The sequence below is a fragment of the Hyla sarda genome, chromosome 5, assembly GCF_029499605.1.
Source record: "Hyla sarda isolate aHylSar1 chromosome 5, aHylSar1.hap1, whole genome shotgun sequence".
Taxonomy (NCBI): Eukaryota; Metazoa; Chordata; class Amphibia; order Anura; family Hylidae; genus Hyla; species Hyla sarda.
The window spans coordinates 109,289,843-109,311,014 of NC_079193.1; the positions used below are offsets into that span (position 1 = coordinate 109,289,843).

Below are 21,172 nucleotides of genomic sequence, written 5' to 3' on the forward strand. Positions count from 1 at the left end.
TACCTCATGCACAAGAACTGCTTGCAGTGAAATTTTATTTGACCTTGAGAGGAATACAATCATTTTGTGATGCATCTTTTAGATTTTATCTTAATGTGAAATTACTTCCTCTTTAAAAACGCTACTTCCGCCAGCTCAAGGGCACCGGGATGAGGAGCTCCTGCGCCCCTGCGTATGTAATTCTGCTCCTGGGCCAATAGGAGGCTTTGCAGGTATTAGTGGATGATCATGAAAGGTTTGGTGAGAACACCCTTTTGTGGTTATGATTTATAGTTGATATGCTGGTAATATGGTCAATATCGATAACTGAATTTAACATGTTTGTAAGCGCCATGAATACAAACACCATTAGGCCACAGTTTACATATAGAATCATCATTGCCATTCTTGGATGTACTCATCTCCAAAGACAAGGCGGGCATCCTGCACACTACGGTGTAAGAAAGACAGCCACCAACAGTCTCCTGAGTTGTCACTCACCCCCTTATAAAGGGGGATAACTAAGGGACGATGGGGGAGATTTATCAAGGGATTTAGAGCTCTTTTTTTGCTTACAAAAGTCGCACAAAATGTCGCATCTGCACCTAAGCAATTTTTTGTTCGACTTTTGGCTGTAAGCAAAAATCTACAAAAGAGCTTAAGTAAATTTCAGTTTTCACTTTGCAGTGGTCAGGGATTTATCAAGTGCGACAGTCACACAAAAGCCCTAACCTGGCTTACAAAACTTGCTTTGGAGAGCAGAATTTCCCACCGGGAACAGAGACCACAGCTCCTGCGGGAAGTATGAAATCATGTCCCCCACTCTCCTCCTGTGTGCCACGTCCCCCCCCCCCATGCCCACTATCTTTGCTTCGTCACCGCGGCTCACAGCAGCCCTCTCTCCACATCTCTCACCCGCTGGTTAGCCGTTACAGGACTAGAAAACCCAGCATGACCTAACAGTAAGGACGTGCTGGGAGATGTAGTTGCAATGGCTGGTAGTTGCGGACCAGTGGCCGGGGAGTGAACCCCCCCCCCCTGCGTATTGCCAACACACCCCCCCTGCCCCCAGCTTATTGCCAACACCCCTCTGTCAATTGCCAACACCCCTCCTCCTGTCAATTGCCAACACCCCCACCCCAGCCGCTCTCTTGTCGTGTGTGTAATGTCCCCCTCACCGCCGCCTATCTTTGCCTTGCTGCTGCCGCTCGCAGCAGCCCCCGCTCCAGATCTCCCACCTGCCGACTAGCTGTTACAGGAGTACAACTCCCAGCATGCTCTGAGGACATGCTGGGAGTTGTAGTTGCAACAGCTGGTAGTTGCAGGCAGGTGGCCGGGGAGCAGAGCTGGCCAGCTGCAAGGAATATGAAACTACACTGTAACTTCATATTTCCCAGCCTGAGCTGTAATTGGCTGGTCGGTCTCAGCCAATTACAGCTCAGGCCGGGAAATATGAAGTAACAGTGTAGTTTCATATTCTTTGAAGCTGGTCAGCTCCGCTCCCTGGCCACCCGGGGAAAAACCAGGGGCATTATTCGTATTTTAATTCTCAGCCAGACACCAACCAAACAGCAACATCCTGACGTTACCAGGGTGGATGAGGACCATTGCTACTGGCCCTCCCCAGCCTAAATAACACCAGCCTGTTACTGCCTAGGCCCAGGAGTGCCTTTTTTTTTTACCCTTCGGGTCTGTTGGTTCCAGCTCTTCCCGGCATCTCTGTGGCGGTGATTACAGGGGTAATAATTGAGGCTTAGTGCTAGCTGTTTTTGTGGCTAGCGCTAAGTCATGGTTTAGTAATGGATTCCGTCTCCAAGACGGCTTCCACTACTAAGCCTGTAAAGTAAATTCAAAATACACTCCCCCACAAGCTCTCATTAACCATTTTATTAATAGTAGACAAAAGCAAACAAAACAAACACTGGGCAATGACGTAGTCTTCTGAATCCGAAGAAGTCCTCTGCATAAAAGGAACTGAAATAATAAGAAAAATACACAGAAAATTGGTTGGTACATTTATAGTGCCCTCCCTTAGGGAAAAAGCCCATAAACCAGCTTTTCCTAACAGGGAGGCTCCAGCTGTTGCTAAGCTACAACCCCATCATTTCCAGACCCAGCCCTTGGCTGTCTGGGAAAGATATAAGTTGTAATTTAGCAACAGCTGGAGTCTCGCTGTTTTAAAAAATGAGCCATCACACATCCCCATATACGGAAAAATAAAAAAGTTAGAGGAGTCAGAAGAGGACAATTTTAAACATGCTAATTTTCATATAAATAGTTATAATTTTGTTAAAAAAGCAAAACAAAATCAAACCTATATAAGGCCCTATTCACACTGCCACAAACATCCGTCAAGCACTTTTTTTTTGTGCCTTAACTTGTTTTTGACCGTTCTCAACAGGAAACAATGGGTCCTGACAGATGCCATTCACTATTATGGGGTCTGTCGGGTAATGTTATTTTTTGACAGGGGTAGCGGGAGGAAAAAACATTGCATGATGTATTTTTCCTCCCGTTATTCTCCCCGGGGTCCCCCGACAGATGTCACACTGCCGTGACACAAAGGCAATGTGAAAGAAATCTACTTGGATATCATTTCAATTGTATGGACCTACAAAATACATAGAATGTGACATTTTTACAGAAAAGTGCACTGGGCAGAAACAGAAGGTCCTAAAGTTACAAAATTGCTTTTTTTCCCCAATTTTGTCCCACAAATATATATATTTTTTTTGTTTTGCTGTAGATCTTGTGGTAAAATTATTAATGTCATTACAAAGTAAAATTGGTGGTGCAAAAAACAAGGCTTTACATGTAAAGGTGGAAAATTGAAAGCGTTATGATTTTTAGAAGGTGAGGAGAGAAAAAAAAACAAAAGTGCAAAGATTAAAAAAAAACCTTGTGTCCAAAAGTGGTTTTAAAAATATTTATATTTTGCTAATTTTTTTTCACAGCTGCGATTTTAGAGCAGAAAAGTCACAGAGGAGAGGAGGTGGTGTTGTTCTGAAGTAATTTTATGTTTTTTTTCTTATGTGTGCTAAATAAATGGTATTCAAAAGCGATTTGTTGTTGTTTTTTTTTTTTTTTTTTTTTTTTGCTTATGTGAGCCAAATTTATCAACGCCCTGTGATAATACACTGCTCAAAAAAATTAAGGGAACTCTTAAACAACACAATGTAACTCCAAGTCAACCACACTTCTGTGAAATCACACTGTCCACTCGGGGAGCAACACTGTTCGACAATCAATTTCACATGCTGTTGTGCAAATAAAACAGACAACATGTGGAAATTATAGGCAATTAGCAAAACACCCCCAATAAAGGAGCGTTTCTGCAGATGGTGACCACAGACCACTTCTCAGTTCCTATGCTTCCTGGCTGATGTTTTGGTCACTTTTGAATGCTTTCACCCTAGTGGTAGCATGAGATGTAATCTACAACCTACACAAGTTGCTCAGGTAGTGCAGCTCATCCAGGATGGCACAACAATGCGAGCTGTGGCAAAAAGGTTTGCTGTGTCTGTCAGCTGTGATGACTAGTTCTGCCAGAACCCATAAGGGTTAATGATTTCTAGCCCTGTTGTTTGTTTTTCTTGCTGGGATGATGCCTCTGTGCTCTTGGGTATGGTTAAAGGGGTACTCCGGTGAAAACCTTTTTTCTTTTAAATCAACTGGTGGCAGAAAGTTAAACATATTTGTAAGTTACTTCTATTAAAAAATCTTAATCCTTCCTGTACTTATTAGCTGCTGAATACTACAGAGGAAATTCTTTTCTTTTTGGAATGCTCTCTGATGACATCACGACCACAGTTCTCTCTGCTGACGTTATTATAAAAATAATAACGCTTTATTTCTTGTTGTCCTTAGTGGGATTTGAGCCCAAGCCCCCAGCACTGCAAGGCAGCAGTGCTAACCACTGAGCCACCATGCTGCCCTTAGCATACATCTGCTATGCATCTGCTATGCATGATTGCTAAAATAGACAGAGATGTCAGCAGAGAGTACTGTGCTCGTGATGTCATCAGTGTTCCAAAAAGAAAGGAATTTCCTCTGTAGCATTCAGCAGATAATAAGTACTGGAAGGATTAAGATTGTTTAATAGAAGTAATTTACAAATATGTTTAACTTTCTGCCACCAGTTGATTTAAAAGAAAAAAGGTTTTCACCGGAGTACCCCTTTAAGCTTGCTGAGACAATTAGAGTCCTCCTGGTTGCAGCTCAGGCATATATTAGGAGGCCCTTTTCAGTTATTCTCTGCTTGTGATAGTTCTTAGTAACTTACCTGGCTATCTCGGTGCTCATTCTATTTACAGAAGGAGCAGGAGGGAAAAACTGAACATTTTGAAGGAGCTGATCGCAATCCAGACCATTAAACACAAATGTGTCAGAGAAAAGTGCCAAAGGCACTATGGGGGAGATGTGTCAATGTTGTAGTTGGTAGACGTTTTTTGTAGATCATTTTGGTTGGTCTAAATTTGGAGCAATTTCTCCAAATTTATCAAACTTGTGCAAGCCCCATGATAAATTTTGTGCAATGGTCTAAATCTCCACAAAGTTCTATTTGTAGACCTGTTCTACACCTCACAGGAAAAGTGGTGTATCCTGGACGCTGGGCTTTTGGTCTATTGTTTTTCAGGATTCCACTGAGGTTTTTTTTTGTCCGCCAGCAAAAACGCCTGAAAAACGGTCACAGCTTTTCCTGCATTTTGGTAATTTTTCTTGGGGGAGATTTATCAAAAACTGTACAGAGGAAGAGTAGTGCAGTTGCCCATGGCAACCAATCAGATTGCTTCTTTAAAAAAATGAAAGGAGCAATCTGATAGGTTGCTATGGGCAACTGCACCGCTCTTCCTCTACATAGGTTTTGATTAATCTCCCCCCTTGTGTTTTTTCTTGCATTTTTGCTGGTGTGCAGAAACAAACATTTTTGTACCCTGTGTGCATTTTTTTCACTGCAGGTACTACTCCATGGGTCGGATGCAGAGCGCCCGCCCCACGGAGTGTAAGGAGGTAAGGAGTGTTGTATAGCATATACATATACAGGGTGCAGAGCATCACTACTTACCTCCGCCCGCTGTATAGTATACAGGGGGCATAGTGTATCCATGTATACTATACAGGAGCCCAGCAAGGAAAGAGTTAACCCACACTGCAGTTCTGAGTAAAATTTTTGTGCGCTCTCCTGTATATACAGCCATCTATAGATGACTGTATTTACAGGATACAGTAGGCATACAAGAACAATTGGAGGCTCCCTGTTACACACTGCAGTATGGCCGCACTCACCAGGTGAGATCGCAAATGACGTCCTAACCTTTTTTTTTTCTCATTTCAGATACGTGAATGGGGAGGACTACGTCAGATTCAGTGTATTGCGATGATGACTAGCTTTTTTAATGTCAATAAAAGGTTTAATGAGGGCTGTGTGGGGAGTGTTTTTTTTTTAATACATTTTTTTTCAATGTGTCGTGTTTTTTTTTTAATTGAATTTTTCAGGCTTAGTAGTGGAAGCTGTCTTGTAGACGAAATCTATTACTAAGCCGGGCTTAGCGTTAGCCACAAAAACAGCAAGCACTAACCGCCAATTATTACCCCGTTACCCACCGCCACAGGGTTGCCGGGAAGAGCCAGAACCAATAGGCCTGAAGTGTCAAAAATAGCGCTCCTGGCTGGGGTTATTTAGGTTGGGGAGAGCCAGTAACAATGATCCTCGCCCACCCTGGTAACGTCAGGCTGTTGCTGATTGGTTGGTATCTGACTGACACTGAAAATATGGGGAACCACACACTTTTTTTTATTACAAAAAAAACAACAACACATAGGACACCAACCAATCAGCAACAGCCTGACATTACCAGGATGGGCGAGGACCATTGTTACTGGCCCTCCGCAGCCTAAATAACCCCAGCCTGTTACTGCCTAGGCCAAGGAGTGCTATTTTTGATGCTCCGGACCTGTTGGTACCGGCTCTTCCCGGCACCCCTGTGGCGGTGAGTACCAGGGTGATAATTGGAGGTTAGTGCTAGCTGTTTTTGGGGCTAACGCTAAGCCCAGCTTAGTAATAGATTCCGTCTACAAGACGGCTTCCACTACTAAGCCTGAAATTTCAATTATAAAAAACACAACACATGAAATAAAAAATGTATTTAAAAAAACACTCCCCCACAGCCCTCGTTAACCCTTTTATTGACATTAAAAAATGCTGGTCATCGTCACAGTCCACCGAATCTCAGGTAGTCCTCTGCATTCACTTATCTGAAATGACAAGAAAATAAAAACACGAAAAATGGGTCAGTACATTTTTGGCGCTCTCCCCTGGGGAGAGCGCACATAATGCAGTGTGTTCCTAAAGAGGGAGCCACCAATTGTTGCTAAACTACAACTCCCATCATGGGGGCTGTAGGTAAACAACAGCTGGAGTCTCCCTGTTTGGGAACACACTGCCAAAAAGGCTCTGTTCCCATTATGCAAAACGCATAATGAGAACAGAGCCATACTTACCACCCTGGCTTCAGGCCTGGACTGTGAAGCTCCGCCCCCTAATGATGTCATCACTAGGGGGCCGGGGCAGGGGCAGAGAAGTTGCAAGGGGTCTCAAGAGTGAGACCCCTGAGATCCGTCAGTCTGCCCTTGGACTACTAATCCCATCATGGGAAATTTTGTGTCCCATGATGGGAGTAGTTGTAGTACCGCAGTGCTGAGGGATTGACCCTTGCACATCCCCCAGCTGTGAAACTGTATTGTGACTGTTAGGAATACTACTCCCATCATGGACAGACTCTGTCCATGATGGGAGTTGTAGTCCTTGGGCTGAAGGACAGATCGCAGCAGGTCATTCTCCAGAGACCCGCTGCGATCTGCATTTATTAACTTAAAAAGCCGGCGGCAACACTGCACTCCCCGCCGCCTCCTGTATACAGATGTCACGATTCATAATCCCCGCCGCCGGGAGACCGGAGCTCTGATTGGTGGAAAGCTATTCACCACTATACACCAATCAGAGCTCCTGTCTTCTGGCGGGGATTATGAATTGTGACAGGTCTATACAGGGGAGCGAGTGGAGTTGCTTCTGTAGTATATAATTGTTATGTGTATTTCCCCACCACAGACTAATAGTGACCCCCTGTAAAGTGAGCGCTGGGACCGCTGTGTGATTGACACACAGGTCCCCAGCGCAAGTGTCCTGCCCCACTGACCTTTATATGTTATAAATCTTTATGATGCACACTGCCCGTCCTCCTCTTCTTTCTTCTGATACCGGAGACGCGCGGCTTTTTGACTGTCCCTCACTTATTTAGGAAGGGACTGTCACCGTGGTTACGGACCTGTCGTCTAGGGTAGGTACGTAAGTAAGCAGGGACAGGGGAGTGGGCGAGAATAGTGTGCACTCCTTCCCTGCCCAGACGTGACATCAGCGTAGTGTCCAGAGCATGGAGACGCTACCAGGAGACAAGCCAGTACATCATGAGATGTGGAGGAGGCCGTAAGAGGGCATCAACCCAGCAGAAGGACAGCTACCTCCGTCTTTATGCAAGGAGGAGCAGGAGGAGCACTGCCAGAGCCCTGCAAAATGACCTCCAGCAGGCCACAAATGTGCATGTGTCCACTCAAACGGTCAGAAACAGACTCCATGAGGGTGGTATGAGGGCCCAAAATCCACAAATGGGGGTTGTGCTTACAGCCCAACACCATGCAGGACGTTTGGCATTTGCCAGAAAACACCAAGATTGGCAAATTCACCACTGGCTCCTTGTGCTCTTCACCGATGAAAGCAGATTCCCACTGAGCACATGCGACAGACATGACAGAGTCTGGAGATGCTGTGGAGAACCTTCTGCCTGTAACATCCTCCAGCATGACCAGTTTGGTGGTGGGTCAGTAATGGTGTGGGGTGGCATTTCTTTGGGGGCCGCACAGCCCTCCATGTGCTTGCCAGAGGTAGCCTGACTGCCATTAGGAGCTGATATGATATCCCCAGACCCCTTGTGAGACTAAATGCCAGTGCTTTTGGCCCTGAGTTCCTTCTAATGCAAAAAAATGCTAGACCTCATGTAGCTGGAGTGTGTCAGCAGTTCCTGAAAGAGGAAGGCATTGATTCTATGGATTGGCCCACCCGTACCCCAGACCTGAATCCGATTGAGCACATGTGGGACATCATGTCTCTCTCCATCCACCAACACCACAGACTGTCCAGGAGTTGGCGGATGCTTTAGTCCAGGTCTGGGAGGACATCGCTCAGGAGACCATCTGCCACCTCATCAGGAGCATGCCCAGGCATTGTAGGGAGGTCATACTGGCACGTGGAAACCAACGCACTACTGAGCCTCATTTTGACTTGTATTAAGGACATTACATCAAAGCCTTTTCCACTTTGATTTTGAGTGTGACTCCATATCCAGACCTCCATGGGTTGATAAATTTGATTTCCATAGATAATTTTTGTGTGATTTTGTTGTCAGCACATTCAACTATGTAAAGACAAAAGTGTTTAATATTATTAGTTCATTCATTCAGATCTAGGATGTGTTATCTTAGTGTTCCCTTAATTTTTTTGTGCAATGTATGATAAATATGTCACACATAAGCAAAACCAAAAGCAAGAAAAAAAAGGCCTACAGAACCCGCTTACCAAAGCAACAATAATAAATGTTCCCGTATATTTCCACCTCAGGAAGAACTGTTCTGATGTTTTGGCGTATAAACTGCAGTCAGGGTTGCTTAGGAACAGATTACAACATAGAGGGTATCCTAATTACATAACGGCTAATGCACACAGAACAGCAGTAAGCGCCCCCCAGGAAACAATTGTTGACACCTAAGCCTAGAGAGAATATGGCCAACACAGCACATATTATTGGTACTTATCATAGAGCTGGTACCCAGGTGTGGTCGATACTCCAAAAATAATGAGGCAGCCTGCAAATCGATAATCATATATAAGAGAAAACAACCTCTAACTTGAACTGATGCTGCTTACCCTGGAAAGAAATTCCAAATCCTTAAGCTTTGTTCAGAACTCCAGAAAAGCTTCTTTATTAAATAATAAAAGTGCAATGATGCATTTCAGATTGCATAAGTGTCAGGATCCAGAATGGTATGCAGCGAGGACACTGGAGGTGGATCCTCTGTGTCAGTGGGGTGATGACGTGGGCCGTACCAGGGGAACGGAGTCTAAGGGGTTACTGGTTTTCACCAGAGCCCGCTACAAAGCGGGATGGGCATGCAGCAGCAGGTAACCCCCAGGTCGTTCCACCCGATAGCGACTCAACCCCAACTGACAGCTGAGACAGGCGCGGTACACAGGGACAAGGCAAGAGCAAGGTCAGACGTAGCAGAAGGTCAGGGCAGGCAGCAAGAGTCGTAGTCAGGGGCAACAGCAGAAGGTCTGGGTACACAGGCTTAGGAACACACTAAACGCTTTCACAGGGCACTAATGCAACAAGATCCGGCAAGGACAGGAAGGGGAAGTGATGTTTTATAAGAAACACGGTAATTGGGCCAGGCACCAATTAATGGTGCACTGGCCCTTTAAATTTAAGAGAGCCGGCATGCTCGTGCCCTAGAGAGCGGGGCCACGCGCGCAGGGAGGACACAGAGGGCAGAGGGAGGTAAGAGGAATGGGATGCGACCCACGGGCAGACTTGTGCCGCCACACGGATCGCATCCCCGCGGGCGGCACTGTGACAGCGCTCCCGGTCACAGGGACAGACCGGGGGGCTGCAGGAGGAGATACGCCGTGAGCGCTCCGGGATGGATGCGGGACCCGGAGCGCTCGGCGTTACAGTACCCCCCCCCCCTTTGGTCTCCCCCTCTTTTTGGATCCTAGGAACTTATGGATGAGCTCCTTGTCGAGGATATTGTCCTCGGGCTCCCAAGACCTCTCTTCGGGGCCACAATTCTCCCAGTCAACGACCTGAATCCGATTGAGCACATGTGGGACATCATGTCTCTCTCCATCCACCAACACCACAGACTGTCCAGGAGTTGGCGGATGCTTTAGTCCAGGTCTGGGAGGACATCGCTCAGGAGACCATCTGCCACCTCATCAGGAGCATGCCCAGGCATTGTAGGGAGGTCATACTGGCACGTGGAAACCAACGCACTACTGAGCCTCATTTTGACTTGTATTAAGGACATTACATCAAAGCCTTTTCCACTTTGATTTTGAGTGTGACTCCATATCCAGACCTCCATGGGTTGATAAATTTGATTTCCATAGATAATTTTTGTGTGATTTTGTTGTCAGCACATTCAACTATGTAAAGACAAAAGTGTTTAATATTATTAGTTCATTCATTCAGATCTAGGATGTGTTATCTTAGTGTTCCCTTAATTTTTTTGTGCAATGTATGATAAATATGTCACACATAAGCAAAACCAAAAGCAAGAAAAAAAAGGCCTACAGAACCCGCTTACCAAAGCAACAATAATAAATGTTCCCGTATATTTCCACCTCAGGAAGAACTGTTCTGATGTTTTGGCGTATAAACTGCAGTCAGGGTTGCTTAGGAACAGATTACAACATAGAGGGTATCCTAATTACATAACGGCTAATGCACACAGAACAGCAGTAAGCGCCCCCCAGGAAACAATTGTTGACACCTAAGCCTAGAGAGAATATGGCCAACACAGCACATATTATTGGTACTTATCATAGAGCTGGTACCCAGGTGTGGTCGATACTCCAAAAATAATGAGGCAGCCTGCAAATCGATAATCATATATAAGAGAAAACAACCTCTAACTTGAACTGATGCTGCTTACCCTGGAAAGAAATTCCAAATCCTTAAGCTTTGTTCAGAACTCCAGAAAAGCTTCTTTATTAAATAATAAAAGTGCAATGATGCATTTCAGATTGCATAAGTGTCAGGATCCAGAATGGTATGCAGCGAGGACACTGGAGGTGGATCCTCTGTGTCAGTGGGGTGATGACGTGGGCCGTACCAGGGGAACGGAGTCTAAGGGGTTACTGGTTTTCACCAGAGCCCGCTACAAAGCGGGATGGGCATGCAGCAGCAGGTAACCCCCAGGTCGTTCCACCCGATAGCGACTCAACCCCAACTGACAGCTGAGACAGGCGCGGTACACAGGGACAAGGCAAGAGCAAGGTCAGACGTAGCAGAAGGTCAGGGCAGGCAGCAAGAGTCGTAGTCAGGGGCAACAGCAGAAGGTCTGGGTACACAGGCTTAGGAACACACTAAACGCTTTCACAGGGCACTAATGCAACAAGATCCGGCAAGGACAGGAAGGGGAAGTGATGTTTTATAAGAAACACGGTAATTGGGCCAGGCACCAATTAATGGTGCACTGGCCCTTTAAATTTAAGAGAGCCGGCATGCTCGTGCCCTAGAGAGCGGGGCCACGCGCGCAGGGAGGACACAGAGGGCAGAGGGAGGTAAGAGGAATGGGATGCGACCCACGGGCAGACTTGTGCCGCCACACGGATCGCATCCCCGCGGGCGGCACTGTGACAGCGCTCCCGGTCACAGGGACAGACCGGGGGGCTGCAGGAGGAGATACGCCGTGAGCGCTCCGGGATGGATGCGGGACCCGGAGCGCTCGGCGTTACAGTACCCCCCCCCCCTTTGGTCTCCCCCTCTTTTTGGATCCTAGGAACTTATGGATGAGCTCCTTGTCGAGGATATTGTCCTCGGGCTCCCAAGACCTCTCTTCGGGGCCACAATTCTCCCAGTCAACGAGAATTTTTTTTTTTACCTCTGACCACCTTGGATTTCTTTTACCGTGAAGACCTCAGAGGAGCCAGAGACAGGAGCAGGAACGGTGACCTTGGGGGAAAAGCGGTTAAGAACGAGAGGTTTGAGGAGGGAAACATAAAAGGATTTAGGAATACGAAGAGAAGGAGAAAGATGAAGCTTGTAGGAGACAGAATTGATTTGACTTTTGACTTTAAATGGTCCAAGGTAACGTGGACCCAGCTTGTAGCTAGGAACACGAAACCGGATATATTTGGCAGAGAGCCATACTTTGTCCCCAGGAGCGAAGACAGGAGAAGTTCTTCTCTTCATACGAGACGAGGCCAGTAGGAGCGACTTTTGAGTCTCCTTCCAGATAACAGAGAAGTCCCGGGTTACTTCATCTACGGCAGGAACTCCAGAAGAAGTGGGAATGGGGAGGTGGGGCAGAGGGTGACGGCCGTACACCACAAAAAATGGGGATTTGGCGGAGGATTCCGAATTTTTTAAATTGTACCAGAATTCAGCCCAGGGCAGAAGGTCGACCCAATCGTCTTGGCGGGAGGAGACAAAATGTCGCAAGTAGTCACCAAGAATCTGGTTTACTCTCTCTACTTGTCCATTGGATTGGGGGTGATAGGAGGACGAGAAATGTAATTTGATCTTTAATTGGTTACAGAGAGCTCTCCAAAATTTTGACACAACTTGAACGCCTCTATCCGAGACGATATGCGAGGGAAGCCCGTGAAGGCGAAAAATGTGCAGAAAAAATTGCTTCGCCAACTGTGGCGCAGAAGGAAGACCTGGAAGCGTAAAGAAGTGAGCCATTTTGGAAAAACGATCAACGACCACCCAGATGACGGTATTGCCATGGGAGACGGGAAGACCAGTAATGAAATCCATGGCAATTTGGGACCATGGTTGCTCAGGGACGGGCAAAGGAAGGAGGAGTGCAGCAGGCTTCTGGAGAGGGGTTTTATCCCGGGCACAAATATTACAGGCCCGAACGAAATCAGTAAAGTCACCCTCTAGTGTAGGCCACCAATACAGACAGGAAATGAGCTGGATGGACTTTTTAATGCCAGCATGACCAGCCAGGTGAGAGGAATGCCCCCGTTTGAGGATCTTGAGGCAAAGGCGTGGAGGAACAAAAGTCTTTCCAGGGGGGGTTTGTCCCAGTGAGGCTGGAGCAGAGGAGACCAGGCACTCAGGCGGTACGATATGCTGCAGAGGGGTTTTAGATTAGGAGGCATCAGAGGAACGAGAAAGGGCGTCAGCTCTGACATTCTTGTCAGCGGGACGGAAATGTATCTCGAAGTTAAAGCGGGCAAAAAACAACGACCATCTAGCCTGGCGAGGATTCAGACGCTGAGCGGACTGAAGGTACGAGATATTCTTGTGGTCAGTGTAAATGACAATGGGGTGTTTGGAACCCTCCAATAGATGCCGGAGAGAACATTTTTGAGAAAAAAACGCAAGTAATGTTACATCCGGTAGCGTTTTTTTAAGAAGTATGGCTCCGGCTCCGACTGAGGAAGCGTCAACTTCCAGGAAGAACTGCTTCAATGGATCAGGTCTGGACAGCACTGGTGCAGAGGCGAAGGCAGTTTTGAGACGATTGAAGGCCTCATCTGCTTGAGGAGGCCATGACTTAGGATTAGCATTCTTCCTGGTCAGGGCCACAATAGGGGCCACTATGGTGGAGAAGTGGGAAATAAACTGTGGGTAATAGTTGGCAAATCCCAGGAAGTGTTGGATAGCGCGGAGTCCAGAAGGGCATGGCCAATCCAAAACCGCTAACAGTTTGTCTGGATCCATTTGAAGCCCTTGGCCAGAGACTAGGTAACTCAGGAAGGGAAGACTGTTGCATTCAAAGAGACATTTTTCAAATTTAGCATACAGGTGGTTTTCACGAAGTCTTTGGAGCACTTGACGGACATGACGACGGTGTTCCTCTAAGTTAGAGGAAAAAAATCAAGATGTCAATAAGTCCCGAATAAGTCCCGAAAGATCTTATTAACGAAGTCCTGGAAGACTGCGGGGGCGTTGCAGAGCCCAAAGGGCATAACTAGATATTCAAAATGTCCATCTCTGGTATTGAAAGTGGTCTTCCACAAATCACCTTTCCGGATGTGAATAAGATTATACGGGCCCCTTAAGTCCAATTTAGTGAATATATTTGCTCCGCGAACACGGTCAAAGAGTTCAGAGATCAAAGGCAGGGGATAGCGGTTTTTGATGGTAATTTTATTTAAACCGCGGTAGTCAATACATGGTCGTAAGGATCCATCCTTTTTTGAAACAAAGAAGAACCCCGCTCCAGCAGGGGATGAGGACTTCCGAATAAAACCTCTCTTTAGGTTCTCTTGGATATACTCAGACATGGCTTGAGTCTCTGGGGCTGACAGAGGGTAAATCCTGCCACAGGGCGGAGTGGTACCAGGAAGGAGGTCAATGGCACAATCATAAGGCCTATGAGGTGGTAAGATCTCCGCTTGCTTTTTGCAGAAAACATCAGAAAAGTCCTGGGAAGCCTTGGGAAGGCCCGGTAAAGGTATAGCCTCAGGGGTTTGACAAGTGGGAGCAGATGTGAGGCATTGTTTGTGAAAAGAAGGGTGGTCTAGTCAAGGATAGGAGCATGACGTTGGAGCCACGGCAGGCCGAGAAGAACTTCAGAGGTGCAGTTGGGCAGAACGAAAAATTCAATTTTTTCATTGTGCAGTCCAATGCTCATGGGCAGGGGTTCTGTGCGGTAGCGCACAGTGCAGTCTAATTTTTCTTCATTAACAGAAGAGATATAGAGCGGTTTGACGAGACGGGTTACTGGGATGCTGAACCTTTTAACGAAAGAGGCCAAAATAAAGTTTCCTGCAGAACCTGAGTCCAAAAGGCCACTGCTGAGAAGGAGGAGTTGGTGGAAGGAGAAATCCGCACAGGTACAGTCAGGCGTGGAGAGGCAGAATTCACACCAAGAGTCGTCTCACCCTTGTGAAGTAATTGAGTGCGTTTCTCCTGACGCGGAGGGCGGATAGGACAGTCTTTTAGGACGTGTTCGGTACTAGCACAGTACAGGAACAGATTCTCGTTACGGTGGCAAGTCCTCTCTTGTAGGGTCAGGCGGGACCGATCCACTTGCATAGCCTCCTCGGCACGAGGCACAGGAACAGATTGCAAAGGACTTTGAGGAGCCAGGGAGAGAAATCGCCTGTTATGAACAAGATCCTTTTCCTGTCGAAGTTCCGGGCGTCTTTCTGAGAAACGCATGTCGATGCGGGTGGCCAAATGGATAAGTTCAGACAGATTTGCAGGAATTTCTCGTGCGGCCAGGACATCTGTTGTTCCAGCTATTGTTCCAGGATAGCTCAGGGTACGGGCGAGGGTACGGAACTGGATGGCGTATTCGCCCACAAAAGAACTCCCTTGGACGAGGTTCAGCAAAGCAGTCTTGGCTGAGGGGGCCCGGGCTGGCTCCTCAAAAACACTACGTACTTCTGAGAAGAAGGACTGGATAGTAGCGGTGGCAGGATCGTTGCGGTCCCAGGGCGGTGTGGCCCATGACAAGGCCTTTCCAGACAGGAGACTGACCACGAAAGCCACCTTAGACCGTTCAGTAGGGAATTGGTCCGACATCATCTCCAGGTGTAGGGAACACTGGGACAGGAATCCTCAGCACTGTTTAGAGTCCCCATCAAACTTGTCCGGTAGAGACAGGCGGAAGCAGGGAGCAGCCACTCGCTGCGGAGGAGATGCAGCAGCTGGCGGAGGAGATGATTGCTGTAGTTGCGGCAGAAGCTGTTGCAGCATAACGGTCAGTTGAGTCAGCTGCTGTCCTTGTTGCGCGATTTGTTGTGATTGCTGGGCGACCACCGTGGTTAGGTCAGCGACACTAGGCAGCGGGACCTCAGAGGGATCCATGGCCGGATCTACTGTCAGGATCCGGACTGGTATGCAGCGAGGTCACTGGGGGTGGATCCTCTGTGTCAGTGGGGTGATGGCGTGGGCCGTACCAGGGGAACGGAGTCTAAGGGGTTACTGGTTTTCACCAGAGCCCGCCGCAAAGCGGGATGGACTTGCAGAGGCAGGTAACCCCCAGGTCGTTCCACCAGATAGTGACTCAACCCCAACTGACAGCTGAGACAGGCGCGGTACACAGGGACAAGGCAAGAGCAAGGTCGGACGTAGCAGAAGGTCAGGGCAGGCAGCAAGAGTCGTAGTCAGGGGCAACAGCAGAAGGTCTGGGTACACAGGTTTGGGAACAAACTAAACGCTTTCACAGGGCACTAAGGCAACAAGATGTTTTATAGGAAACACGGTAATTGGGCCAGGCACCAATTAATGGTGCACTGGCCCTTTAAATTTAAGAGAGCCGGAGCGCGCGCACCCTAGAGAGCGGGGCCGCGCACGCCGGGAGGACACAGAGGGCAGAGGGAGGTAAGAGGAATGGGATGCGACCCGCGGGCGGGCTTGTGCCGCCACGCGGATCGCATCCCCGCCGGCGACACTGTGACAGCGCTCCGGGTCAGAGGGACAGACCGAGGGCTGCAGGAGGAGATACGCCGTGAGCGCTCCGGGATGGATGCGGGACCCGGAGTGCTCGGCGTTACAATATGTCACAGCAAACCTTAAATACATACTAACATGGATGCCCATTAATTGACGGAAGGAGTTACATTACAGTAAAATGCTACCATAACTTGAAATGCAAAAAGGAACAATAAATACATTATTGAATGGTAGTACAAAGTCAAATATACACCCAACATTTTAAATAACAGAAACAATGATAACAGTTACATTCAGTTAAATTCTCTGGTGGGGACACTGCCGGGTGCAACATAAACTGGTAGTGAAAACTCCAAGTGAGGCAGACTAATAGGTCACCAAAACACATAGTAGAATGTAATGCAGGTTGTAAACATCCTGTTCTCATGCGGCTGTAATGTCCTTTTTCTGTGTTTTAGTCATTTTCTGTTTTCTGTTTCTGTTTATGGCAGCTCTGGTGGGGTTATGTAAACCCAAGCTCTGCTGGAACTGGTGCTGGTGATTTAGAGCTTTACTCTGACCATGACTGTTTTATTATGCACCTTACTTTTGTCTGTATTAGTATTTATCTGAGTTTTAACCATGGGTACCTGTCCTGTTTATTATATAGATTTTGGCCTGCTTAAATTTTGTGCATTTGTGGGGTTTTAGTATTGTGTATGTTTGTTCTTTACCGTTATATATATATATACCTTTATTTGTGTTCAGACTGTGCATTTTGCCAGTTCAGTTTTGAGATTGTTAGTTCCTGCGACACGTAGAATAGAATTCCTGAGCCTAGTGTTATCCGTCTATCTAGGAGTTAGTCTTGTTCTGTACCAGTCTTTACTTGTATTTAGCATTTCTGTTTCCTTCTAGGCCAGTACCCTGATCACTCAGTGGAGTTTGCCTGCTGGCTAGGAGTCTGTGTGGCTTTGGTATTGATGTCCCTCCATGTTTGGAGGAGGAAGTCTAATGTTTTTGTCACGATGCCGGCTGGCAGGAGGTGGATCCTCTGTGCCAGAGAGGGATTGGCGTGGACCGTGCTAGTGGACCGGTTCTAAGTCACTACTGGTTTTCACCAGAGCCCGCCGCAAAGCGGGATGGTCTTGCTGCGGCGGTAGTGACCAGGTCGTATCCACTAGCAACGGCTCAACCTCTCTGACTGCTGAAGATAGGCGCGGTACAAGGGAGTAGACAGAAGCAAGGTCGGACGTAGCAGAAGGTCGGGGGCAGGCGGCAAGGTTCGTAGTCAGGGTGGATAGCAGAAGTTCTGGTACACAGGCTTTGGACACACAAAACGCTTTCACTAGGCACAAGGGCAACAAGATCCGGCAAGGGAGTGCAAGGGAGGAGATCAGATATAGCCAGGGAGCAGGTGGAAGCCAATTAAGCTAATTGGGCCAGGCACCAATCATTGGTGCACTGGCCCTTTAAGTCTCAGGGAGCTGGCGCGCGCGCGCCCTAGAGAGCGGAGCCGCGCGCGCCAGCACATGACAGCAGGGGACGGGAACGGGTAAGTGACCTGGGATGCGATTCGCGAGCGGGCGCGTCCCGCTGTGCGAATCGCATCCCCGACGGCCATGACAGTGCAGCGCTCCCGGTCAGCGGGACCGACCGGGGCGCTGCGGAGAGAGAGACGCCGTACGCGCTCCGGGGAGGAGCGGGGACCCGGAGCGCTAGGCGTAACAGTTTTCATCATTACTAATCCATAGAGTTTTTAGTACATGCACTGATCACAGTGTAGATTATTACTGATCTTGAGTGTCCTCTCTACATTACCATTGATCTATTGTGTTCTATGTACTTTAACACTGATCTGTATCCTCTGCACTTGAATCTGTTTGTGTAGAGTGTTTTTTGTTCTGTGACCAATGTGAACAGTGTTCTATATTCCTGACCCGTTTTTTGTTTATATGCTTTATCCTGCCTAGTTTGTATTTAGATATCTGTTCTGGTTATTGTATTCCCGGTGTTCCTGACTTGTCTCTTACATGTACAGTTCCATTTGTTTTGTTGACCTTGACGCCATTGCACTTTAGCGCAGGAAAAGACCAGCGCCCATTGTCAATCCATCCTTTAGGGCGGATGGGCAAGTAGGCAGGGAGAGTGTTTCTAGGGACAGCTTATGGATCACTTTTCCCTGCCCAACCCCCATTCATACTAGCAGCTCACCAAAGCAGCCCGAGTGATCCGGCAGAGATCAGTGCAGCCATAACATACAGCGGAGCTTGGTGCCCCCATGCGTCGCTAGGTACATGGTCATGTGGTCCACTTGGACCAATAAGATGCAGGCCAGGTGGGCTTATCTTATCAGAGCATCAGGGATCAACAAGAACAAAGTGCAGGAGGGCCTCCTGTGTTGCTGGATGACAAAAGAAAAAAAGAATAAGTCTTTTATACATAGAATAAAGTATGTGGTATTTAAAATTATTGTCTGACAGTGAACGATGTATTGTTCACTGGGTACTTGGAGACTTGCTGTACTTTCTTTAACAACATACTAAGTTATAATGGAAATATAAGATCTGACTGTGTATTGGTATACCTACCTACAGGGAATAAAAGTTCTCACCTGGCCCCCAGCTTGACCTCTTTCTATTCTCCTTTGTTTGTGCCACCATGTCTTCAGCTGAATAACATCACCTATGGACATTGGTGGCATTTGTTTGTATACTAGTCTAAGTAACAGTGTAGGACAATGTAGGCAGTATAAACACATTGGGGGAAATTTATCAAAACCTGTGTAGATGAAAAGCAGTGCAGTTGCCCATAGCAACCAATCAGATTGCTTCTTTCATTTTTGACAAGGCCTGTGCAAAATGAAAGAAGCAATTTGATTGGTTGCTATGGGCAACAGGGCAACTTTTCCTCTACACAGGTTTTGATAAATCTCCCTCATTGGGAGTAGATAAAGATTGTTCTATGTGTAGATTACTGTATTTTCTGATACATGTCTAAATGTACTAAGTCGACTTCTTGTAACACATACATTTTTGTAAGCTGACATTGAACACATACGTGATACGCAGAATCTGCTGGAGTAGTGGCACACTAAGTGTCAACAAGATTATTTAAAGTTTAATTACCGTACATTTCAACTTTGTCAACTGTCACTATATTCTTCTGGTGGATTTTAAGTAATAATAGAATCAAAATATGTATTTCTGGCACATATTTACTTGCTTTCTTTCTGAATGGTGTATAAGTAAAGTACAAATGATAAAATCTGATAGCTGACGGTTATTTCTGTATACACAAAGAAAAGGAAATCCAATGAAAATGTCTTTAATTATAAAGGCATGTGAATAGATTTGTAAATCTAATATGGTCCCCTAGAAACATAATTTTAAGAACAAATTACTTAATAATATGCTGCCATATGGTAACACAATACAGCAGCACATGGAAAGCCTCAGAAACTCTATTTGTCTCCATGCAGGTTAAAGGGGTACTCCGGTGAAAACCTTTTTTCTTTTAAATCAACTGGTGGCAGAAAGTTAAACATATTTGTAAATTATTTCTATTAAAAAATCTTAATCCTTCCTGTACTTATTAGCTGTTGAATACGACAGAGGAAATTCTTTTCTTTTGGAATGCTCTCTGATGACATCACGAGCACAGTTCTCTCTGCTGATGTTATTATAATAATAATAATAATAATATACATATACATATCTTCTATGCATTTTCTATGCATCTTCTATGCATGGTTGCTAAAATGGACAGAGATGTCAGCAGAGAGCACTGTGCTCGTGATGTCATCAGTGTTCCAAAAAGAAAGGAATTTCCTCAGTAGCATTCAGCAGCTAATAAGTACTGGAAGGATTAAGATTTTTTAATAGAAGTGATTTACAAATATGTTTAACTTTCTGCCACCAGTTGATTTAAAAGAAAAAGGTTTTCACCGGAGTACCCCTTTAAGCACAAATGGGAATTCAACTGGAGAAAAAACAGACTTGGTTGCACATCCATAACATGCAACTAGATCTAATGCTTCTCAGCAACATTTATTAAACTAACAGGTCGTTAGTGGACTTTATGATTAGTGTTGCTCGCGAATATTCGCAATTCGAATATTATTCGCGAATATCGCATATTCGCGAATTCGCGAATTTCGCGAATATAGCGCTATATATTCGTAATTACGAATATTCGTTTTTTTTATTTTTTTTCTTCACATTACACATCACAGTGATCATCCCTCTCTGCTTCCAGCTTGTGTGGTGTAAAGAAGGCTCTAATACTACTGTGTGAGACTGGCGTGCGAAAATTCGCATATGCGAAAATTCGCATATGCAATTTTCGCATATGCGAATTTCCGAGCATGCTAATTTTCTATATGCTAATTTTCACATATGTTAATTTTCGCATACGCGAATTTACGCACATGCGAAAATAAAACGAGACCATAACGAATATGCGAATATTCGCGAATATATGACGAATATTCGTCCATATATTCGCGAATATTCGCGAATTCGAATATGGCCTATGCTGCTCAACACTATTTATGATCATGAAGTGCAAGCCCACTAGCGATGTCACGGCCACCTGTAAGTAGCGGGTCCCAAGCATCCCTACCATAAAATGGTGCAGCACTTAGTGGCGACCACCACCGCCCCCACACCAGTGCCGAAAGGTGGAATGACCCACTGGAAGAGCTGCCCCAATGCCTCTCAAACCAGTCCCTGGGCCGTGCCTCCTCATGAACACGGCGCCGGAGCAGCAAGGAATGCCAAACAGCACTGCACCAAGTATGGTATGTGGTATGCCTGAAGCCTCACTAAAAATCCAAAGCAATATTCTAAGAAAACACCCAAGTTGTCCAGTGAATGACAACATATCCCCTCCTGTCTCTTAGGTGCTTCTATAAATATGAATGGAGTGTGTGCAATCTACAGTACACATTCATCTCTCATTCAGGAGATCACAGGGAATCCCAGTGGTCAGACGCCCTGCAATCAGACACTTTCCCC

At 46.4% G+C, this 21,172-nt stretch overlaps 1 long non-coding RNA gene across 1 annotated transcript; it reads right to left on the reverse strand.

Annotated features, from left to right (window-relative positions):
• Positions 1-1,852: 1,852 nt before the first annotated feature.
• Positions 1,853-18,889, reverse strand: LOC130273383 (uncharacterized). Its single transcript, XR_008843977.1, has 3 exons — positions 18,769-18,889; positions 18,369-18,558; positions 1,853-1,953 (listed from the first exon to the last, which is right to left on the reverse strand). It is a non-coding gene; the product is annotated as an uncharacterized LOC130273383 (long non-coding RNA).
• Positions 18,890-21,172: the final 2,283 nt, after the last annotated feature.